The sequence below is a fragment of the Mytilus galloprovincialis genome, chromosome 9 (genome assembly GCF_965363235.1).
Source record: "Mytilus galloprovincialis chromosome 9, xbMytGall1.hap1.1, whole genome shotgun sequence".
In the NCBI taxonomy this organism is placed as follows: Eukaryota; Metazoa; Mollusca; class Bivalvia; order Mytilida; family Mytilidae; genus Mytilus; species Mytilus galloprovincialis.
Genome location: NC_134846.1, coordinates 30513235 through 30522698, shown reverse-complemented (window position 1 = coordinate 30522698; position 9464 = coordinate 30513235). Strand labels below are relative to the sequence as shown.

The 9464-nt window shown below is 32.0% G+C and overlaps 1 long non-coding RNA gene across 1 annotated transcript; it reads right to left on the bottom strand.

The window, feature by feature from the left end:
- Positions 1-1826: 1826 nt before the first annotated feature.
- On the bottom strand, positions 1827-2486 carry LOC143044785 (uncharacterized). Its single transcript, XR_012968776.1, has 2 exons — positions 2312-2486; positions 1827-1884 (listed from the first exon to the last, which is right to left on the bottom strand). It is a non-coding gene; the product is annotated as an uncharacterized LOC143044785 (long non-coding RNA).
- Positions 2487-9464: the final 6978 nt, after the last annotated feature.

The window sequence follows — 9464 nt, the reverse complement described above, 5'->3', positions numbered from 1 at the left end:
ATTCACTAGATATAAATGGATCATCACTGTAGAGACTTTTTTGTGAAAACTAGCTTTTGTTGTATAAAATATTGTGCCGTTCATGTTATTGTTCACAAAAAATGTGTAAAAATAGAAGAGACCATCTTATTTTGATATTATTTTGGTCGGCTCGTCAGTAACGCATAAAGTCATATGAAACTTCAAATTGAAAAAAAAAAAGTTTTGCATATTTTTTTATTACTCAAAAATCTAGTTTATATCATAAAACTTATATACATTTCTTTTTGTCTTGAGAAAATGCTTTAATCTGTGCAAATTTAGAAGAAATATCATTTTGTTAATGGTTTGCTCTAGCAAACAGTTATCAAAAATGTTTTCCGTATAAAGTTACCTCAGTGAGAATCCGGAGAATCCGGAGAATGCAATACGCAAGTACAAAGAGTAAAACCAAATTGGCAGCGAGAGTCTTCAAACGTAGACAGCGCTCCGTCATCCAAATAAACTGTGTATATCTTATTGTTCATGTTATACGCGTGCTTTCCTGAATATCTATCTTCTTTGTTGATTGTTTCCAAATGTGTAAATTGGTAATCTTCATTTTCAAAACACGACCATGTATAAGCTGCGATATTTTCACAACACCAAGTGAAATATTTATTTGACAATAATACGATATGGATACTTAAAAATGATAAAAATACTGTATATGATTTAACTAACACAAATTGAACGAATTCATAAATTTACTATTTATTCAATTCCAAGGACTAGTTAATTGCTCTTATTACACTTCCATCTTTTTATTACCATTTTATTACCTTAAGGATGTATTAAGGTGCGATTTTGGAAAATGTTCGGACTCCTCAGTGTTTTTCCATTCGATACAAGGTAAAAAGAAATGCCCCATAACACTTATTTATGTTTTAACATAAGACTTAATAGCTCAAAAAAGGTCATTTGACAAAAAATAAGCAGATTCTTAATTTTCTTTCTTTTGATTTGAGACCCAAATATTACTAATGCAAATAAAAGGTAAAAGTCCGAGTCAGCATTTTCCCCGCCATATTTTAGAAATCAAATATCTCGAATAGGAGCGCCATGAACTATCAATATTCTTATCTTATTTTGATCCTTAACTAATACTCCTCCAGCTTAAAGTATCAATTTTGAATTCTTGATTTCTTAAATTTTACCTTAGATCACCTAACTACATTCTTAAAATTTAAAAATGTCCTATGTCGTAAAAATATCATCACGTTTTGATATTCGTTTTTAGAGATATGATATTTCGTTTACTATAATGCATCAAATTAAAAAGAACAACTATGTTTTGAAAACATGTTACTGACTGATAGTGTTTTTACATAGAATTATGGTTTCAATTATTAACCATTTTGTTATATTTATATCATAAATTATGAGACTTAAAGAATGTATCGGTACTTACTTTAAGTAGAATATTGATACAAAACACATGTTTGATTACCGGTCAATATTAATTGCAAACGTGTTGATAATAATTTCCTCAATTACGGAAATTGATATTTAGATAGTTTTATTAATAACTTTTTAATCCTGAATGAAATACTTTAAATATTTCCTTGTATGGTAGTAGTCGCCGATATACATGTATTTGAATATTTATGTAACCAAACAATATTGCTCAATGATTCATTTCCACATGGTTTTACTTGTTTTACAGCCTTTTGAAATAGTTCCTTCTATTGAATATAATTAAAAATTATCAAAAATAAAATAATCATACTAATCTAAATCATACAAACTTGTTTATATAAGTATGCGATCATATGGATAATAATAAATAATAAACAAAAACACGTTGATAGGTCTTAGGTTCTTTATTTCATCAGAATTGATGTTAATATTCTAACAAAAATTACCCTGAAATAATAAAAATATAATTCTCATACAATTCAATAAGTAGTAATTATCAATTACTATAAAATCAATATATCTATATGCATAGAAGAAAACTGTAGATATCTTTGCTCCTTAAAATAATAGTTTTACAAGCTACACAAAACGATATTACACCATTCCGAATTCTGTATTAAATGAGTGCATTCTATATTTCTCTGTATTTAGTGCATTGTGAAATATGCAACGACAGACTAAGTTCACAGCTAATAAATAGCTACGTTTGTAGTATCATACCAAAAATAGTGAGTTTAACATAATAATAACACGCAATTGTAAGTGCAAACAAGACATTACGTTTTGCAACAGTTACACAAAAAAAGACAATACATTTAAGCAAAGCAACATAAAAGTAACATGAACAAGACAAACTGTATACATATAAACATACCTCACATGTAGTGCAAAGGCCTTTTCACCAACTGATTGGTTTGAATCAGTTTACATTCTGTTTCAATAATATAACCTTATTAAAGAATATGAAAGTCCTAGACTATTTCAATACCAAATTAAAGATATAACAACTTCCAATAGAGCTGAAGAAAATGGCTACCACTTCAAATAAATATTTTAGCCAAGTGACCAGAACAAAGAATAGTTAAACAAAAGATTCCCGCCTAAATCGTACTGACTAATAGAAAAGATATAAATAATCGGAAATGTTCTACCTGAATAAACTAGAAGACTACAAATTATAATAACTGTAAATAGAATGTATCCAGTATATATTCTAATAACATAAAATCTTAATTAACATAAAACATAAAAAAATATAGCTCTACCACACATTCCTCCCAGCTATAAAATGACGTCCCGTCATTCCTAAAACTAATGGTGGTTCACTTTATCCAGAATGACTAAGGCTGCTTCTCGCTGTAATCCTGAGAATAATGGTGTTCTAGCTAAAAATGTTATATACTAAGCCTTCTCTTGCCACTCAGCTGTTGGCTTCGAATATACCATGGTACTAGTATGACCAACAGAGGTAGTCCCAATAGCTGCGATGTCGTACAGACCAGAAGAAATCCATGCTGGTGGTTGATCGTCTGACAGGTACCGGTGACGTATCTGGTTTCCTGAGGTTGCTCTTCCTGTTCTACAGGTGTAACCTCCTGCGGAATAACATCCTCAACAATATATGAAACGCTTCCTGAAGCTGTCTCCATTTCTGGCCCTTAGTTCCCCTCAGGCTGGGCGTCCCCTAATGGAATGAAGGCAGGATGTGCTGGTTCTGTTACATCTACAGCTGGTTGATCAGTGAATGTAGGTTCACTGTCAACTGTCCTCTCCAGCACATAGTCTACTTAAAAAAAAATCCACTGATTCATCAGATGACTCATCACTGGATTCACTTAAAGTAGTCCGGTGTTCAGGTATTGTCATCTGTAAGCTTGTCCTTGGTCTTGGAACTGGTTGTGGTATAACAGTTGGTGCTTCTTCTCTGATATACCCTACAGGTAGCAATAAATTCTTGTGGAGATTCCTTGTTCGTCCTTTTCCGTTCTCTTTGACAACTGTGAAAACAGGAATATCTAAATTCGGCTGGTCAATGACTACATATGGAGTATCTTCCCATGTATCGGATAGTTTGTGCTTGCCATCAAAAGCCACAATCTTTACAAGTACACGATCTCCCTTCTGTACTGCTGCTCCTCTTACACGAAGACCTTAACCCTCCTTATGATTGGCTTGTGCAATCTTTGATGCTTCAGCGGCAAGTTGGCATGCATGTGATAATCTGTCTCGTAGATCCTTTACATAATGAGTTGTTGGTAACTTAGTATCTTTATGTAGGTCAAACGCTAAGTCGATGGGTAGTCTTGGGTGTTTTCCAAACATTAGAAAGTAGGATGCTACTCCAGTGGACTCATGACGGGTACAGTTTTTTTTAAACTTTTTTTCTTATGTTATGCTGTTACACTATAATTCGCGGCTAGGTTACGGTTTAGCGCCATCCATCTACCACCATCTGCAATCTTTTTATGTGCCCGCCCAAGCCAGGAGCCTGTAGTTCAATGGTACCGTTGTTTCATGTGTGTCATATTTGTTTGTCGTAAATCGTGTAGTTATAAATTAGACCTTTAGTTTTCTCATTTGAATCTTTTCACACCTTCACGTGGTGGCCTTTTGAAGCATAATATACGGTGTGTTGAAGGCTGTACGGATACCTATGATTGCTTACATCCACTGCATGTACAACTGTGGTGAATAGTTATATCATTGGCAACCACACCACATCTAATTTGATTAAATTTCTAGGTTGTGTTTCGTATACTGTAACAAGGTTTATCTTTGTGTGCATACCATGAGCCCTCTTTTCGGAAGCCCGACCAAAAGCTATGGATTTATTGTCCAAACAAATTTTTTTTTTCTTTCAATTTTAGCAATTTTTTCTCAGGGTCAAAAACAAATTATCTTTTTCTCCAAAAACCTGAAACAATCTTTTTTTGAAATTAAATAAATGTCTTATTGTTTTAAATTTTGTAAAATATGCAAAGAAAGAAAAATTGATATGAAAATTGCTGATTATAATGAATGTAGGCATTCACAGTCATTTATAATAAATTCCAATAAATTAATTCTCAGTAGAAAACTGGTTTCACAAAGCAATAAATGTATACCGTTCGCTACCATTTTATATTGAAAAGCATTGTGGATTATTTATAGATTGAATGGACCGAATTTCCCGTAAAATTATTCTTATACATGTACTAGTCAAACAGTGAGGATTCTACTTCGTCAAATTTATCTCCCCATTACGCCAGTTTATTTTTACAATCGTAGAAATGGAAGTCATTGTAGGGATGACGCGCTGCCAATTTAGCTCTTGAAAACCGATAAATTTATCCACATAGCACCATTACGATCCTTATATGTCAGTTGTATTTTAAAAGACAAATGTATCTACTTGCTAATGAGCATCAGTTAATGTTCTTGTCTGCATTGAGTCAACTTAAAACTATTGTCTAATCGGTTGTCAGGTGGAATTTTCGAAATTCATAAATATTTAAAAAAAAATCGATTTAAATATTTCGTGGAAGGGCAGACTGAATATTTTCAGTGGACTATTAAGACTATTAACTCTAATTATCCCACACACACAACTGTGTTTTTTTGAAGATATGCATGTTTACCATCAAACTTAAAAGACTGTCGTCAAGTACTTTTAGTAAAACTTAGCCATTCGAACACACCATCTCTGATTTTGTGATTCATTAGAAAGGTATTTCACTTGACCCATATATTTCATCTTTTAGTACTGTAAATTTCTTATGTTAAAAAGTCAACCTGTAGCCTTGATATATAAAAATGATAGAATCTGAAGCGAGATGATGTATCAAATACTCTTGCTTTATACGTTTACAAGACGAAATATTCAACTTAAACACGCCCTAACATAAAAAGGTACACTCGATTTTCTCTTTTTGATACAATGGTTACCCATTTTTGGGAATTTTTCTTGAGTCACATAATGGAAGGGCAGATACGAAAATTACTAAACTAATAGATTGATATGTTCTCTGATCGTGGTAATACTTTTTTTAAATCGGAGGTTTTGCATTTTCTACATCCAACTTGATAGATACCCATGTAATCGACTTGATATCTAATTGTTCTGCTTAGCTTTGTAATAGATAAATTGAAAACTTATGCAAATGGTGTTTTTAAAATAAAATACTTCGTAATTGAACAGAAAATTTTCATTTAGTTTTTTCATAAAGTTGTTACTATAGTAAACAATACAGTTAGCATTTATCGCCTTCTCTAACAAAGAGCTTCGATTCTGTTGATCTATTTCAACCGGGTTTCCGCCGGCAAACGATAATTTACGATGTTTTTTTATCCATTATATGAAATCAAACAGACCGAGAAAACTATTGCAGGTGTTTTAGATGTCTCTTTACATTTATATCGAAGTGAAATGCCTATCAGCTATCCTGGAGGTCATATCAATTGTCTCACTCTCGAAAAATGTACGAAAACTGATAATTTATAGCGATTTTGTGCTTTATTTGTTGTTAAGATTAGAATTTCCTCTCAGTTCAGTATTTTTGTGATTTTACTTTTTGCTAAGTAAAATTTTTTTTGAAATTTGATATAGGATTCTACTTTGAGTAATGAAACCAGGAACGACTCGTACAAGAATTACCACTGCACAAATCAAACACGTTATCAAAACAACAAACGTTACAGTACTGAAATTAAATATGTTTACCTGAAATAATTCGAGTTTTTTTCATTTGTTCTATCGATATCAAAGAAACAGACGTAGTAATGTGTTGCTTGGCTTCCAAAATGTAGTAATTACTAATTTTCCAACAACAAAAAAATCTCACAAACAGGATTTGAAAATTTGGTCGAAATGCTTGCGTCCAAAATGTCGTATGTGTCTTGAATATTTTTGTAAATGGCAGTAAAATAAAAACTTTGACATTTCTGGATTACATAAACACCTTTTTTACAGATAAATACAGAAATGTAAAAGTGTTTGATTCCCAACGACATTATACAACTATCTTAAAGTTTAAAAACAAAGTTTAAGAAGTAAACTTAACGAACAATTAATATCGTCAATTGTGCAGAAAGGCTTATTTCAAATCGTCACTGAACGATTTTGTGAAACAAATTGTCTTGGCGGAAGAAAATCTTTGCTTTTCAAAAACAGCATACAGTTAGACCAATCAAAACATCACAAATAAGAAATTGCAAATATTTATTGTTTTTATAGTTTGCTTTTAAAATGTCGTATGTGAACTTGTTGCCTGCCTTATGGTCGGGTTGTTGTCGCTTTGACACATTCCCCATTTCTTTTCTCAATTTTATTGAACATTTTTGTAAATTGCAATGAAATTAAAAAATTGGCATTTCTGGATTACACAAAAACTCAATTTATTTTCACAGAAATAATCCTAGTATGAAAATTATGTACAGGCGATACATCGGGATTCACATACTGAATTTTCAATTTGCAGATTATGCTGAATCGAGAGTTTATAACATGGATTGTACAAATTAATAAAACATGAATTCAAAGATTAAGACAAAGGGACAACAATACACGTTCAATTTCCACATGTTGTAAAGGAATGTGTATAAGCGAGTACATCTAATTGTGCGTTGGGTTTTCAATTCATTTTTAAATTAACATTTGTGTTTCATTTCTAGAATTTCGACCAAGGGGGAACAACCAATTGATTTACAGTACAAAGACAATACACAATGCTCGTTCCATAAAAAAAAAAAAAAAAAAAAAATACAGGCTACCTTCATATAGGTGTTGTTTAATTTGCAAATAAGTTTTTAAATTGGAAGGACGGTGAGTAATTTGAAGACACCTGATGCATGCGATGTCAGTGTCGGTTAAAAATTAAAGTGTATCTTTGTGATTCAAAATTAAAAACCGCAAACTATAAATAATATGTGAGTTTTGTAAGGTGGTAGTAGGTATTTACGAAAAACAATGCGAAATAGAGTACAAACTATTATAGTATAAGCGTTCAAACTTAATGAGTGTTCTGATAAAAATAAAAAAGGATTGACCATCGACTTCACAATCATTGACAATTTGTAAAATAAATGCAAAAATCACCGTATTAACTTTAAATCACTAATCAAACTTACTTAAATAAATACGCCATATAATATTGATAACTTTATAACGATCAATATTTTTATATCACCTAAATTCCCGATTTTAATTTCCTACCATTCCATATCGTTAAATTCAAACATTCCATACAATATTGTTTTAGTGGGTTTTTAAAAAAAAAAAGAGAGGCGAAAGATACCAGAGGAACAGTCAAATTCATAGATCGAAAATAAACTGACAACGCCATTGCCAAAAAAAAAAAAAGAAAAAGACAAGCAGACAATTTCTTACGTTATATGCATATCTATATATGATATCATGCTCTAGATCGTCATTCGTCTAGTTACAAACTGCCTTTTTTTGGTCTTAAGTCAGAAAGTCTAATATGTATAACATGTATAATATACGGAAATTTATATTTGCTGTTTGCCGCCAAATAAAAGCAACTATTTATAAGACAGAACTCGGGCTCAAAGTAATATGTCCGGATAGGGTATATGTCTCTTTGAGAACCTTTACCTTCTTAACTACAACAAAACAATTCCGACTCAGCCTTTTGGTCTAGTACTAAGAGAAGGGTTCATATTCTGTGCTTGTCCCCAATTTGCATTTAGTTGGTCAGTTGACTCATACTTCTATATTAGATATCAAAATGCCTTGCAGGAAATTGCCACGAGTAAATTGTGTACAATTTGGAAATTAGTATGGCGTTCATTATCACTGAACTAGTATATATTTGTTTAGGGGCCAGCTGAAGGACGCCTCCGGGTGCGGGAATTTCTCGCTACATTGAAGACCTGTTGGTGACCTTCTGCTGTTGTGTTTTTTTTATTTTGGTCGGGTTGTTGTCTCTTTGACACATTCCCCATTTCCATTCTCAATTTTACATAAAATCAAAGAGCGTCAACAAACTCAATATTGACCAAAAGAACAAATTATTTTCTATTTAAAATGAATGACTTATTAATTTGGTTCCTTACTTTTCGAATCAAACGAAACAGTTGTGTCGCTTCCGTTATAAATTATGCTTTGTTATCAGGAATCCCTTCGGTAGCCATTTAAATGAGCATAAATAATCGATATCTAAGTTGAAGAAATTGACCAAAATGAACAGGGAAAACAATCTTTAAAATATATTTCATTGTACTATTGAGAAATAATCCACCTACACATATCGGAACACGGAAACTAATTATGGGCACATAACAGTCTTCTACAACTGTGTCACATTTTATTGACATCCGTCCAGCGTTCTAGAAGAAGATTTGTTTACAGGAGTCTAGTACCATGTATCGAAGGACGTAAAAGTATTAGCCTTATAACATGTTGGTCCATAGTAATAATCTATCATATAATTAGTACGTTCTATAGCTGTGTAAAAGTTTCACAAATATTCATTCTGATGAGTTTGGGGATTTATGATAAGAAGGCAGAAAGCAATATATTTTAGACTGGACAAAAGAGAGACAAATAGACAAATAGAAAGGACTGACATGTAAATTCCCGTATACCCAACACTTTATTTGTAGGGATATACAACAAAAACAGAAACAAAACAGAAACAATAAAACACATAAAATAAAAAAAGAACTTCACTAGGATTTCCCATTTTATAACCGGCAAATAAATATGCAGCGGAAAAAATACTTGTGTAATGCTCTTTGAAGGTTTAAGAACCCTTGCTAAAGCTTTCCGTTTGTCCGTAAGGGAATTACTGCTAGGCAATATGATGTCCTAATCCAAAATATCCTCATTTTCGAATGGAATTTCAATTTTCCTGTTTTAATCCCATTCGGTATTCTGTCAGTTCGGCTTAAAGTTACTAATTTCCATTTTCTGAACTAACATGTTCAAATTATTTGTGGATAATTGACAATACCTTTAAGGCTATCCTGTTGATATTCATACAGCTTTTTTGTCCATGTACCTATACAGAAAACAATCCTGTAATTGC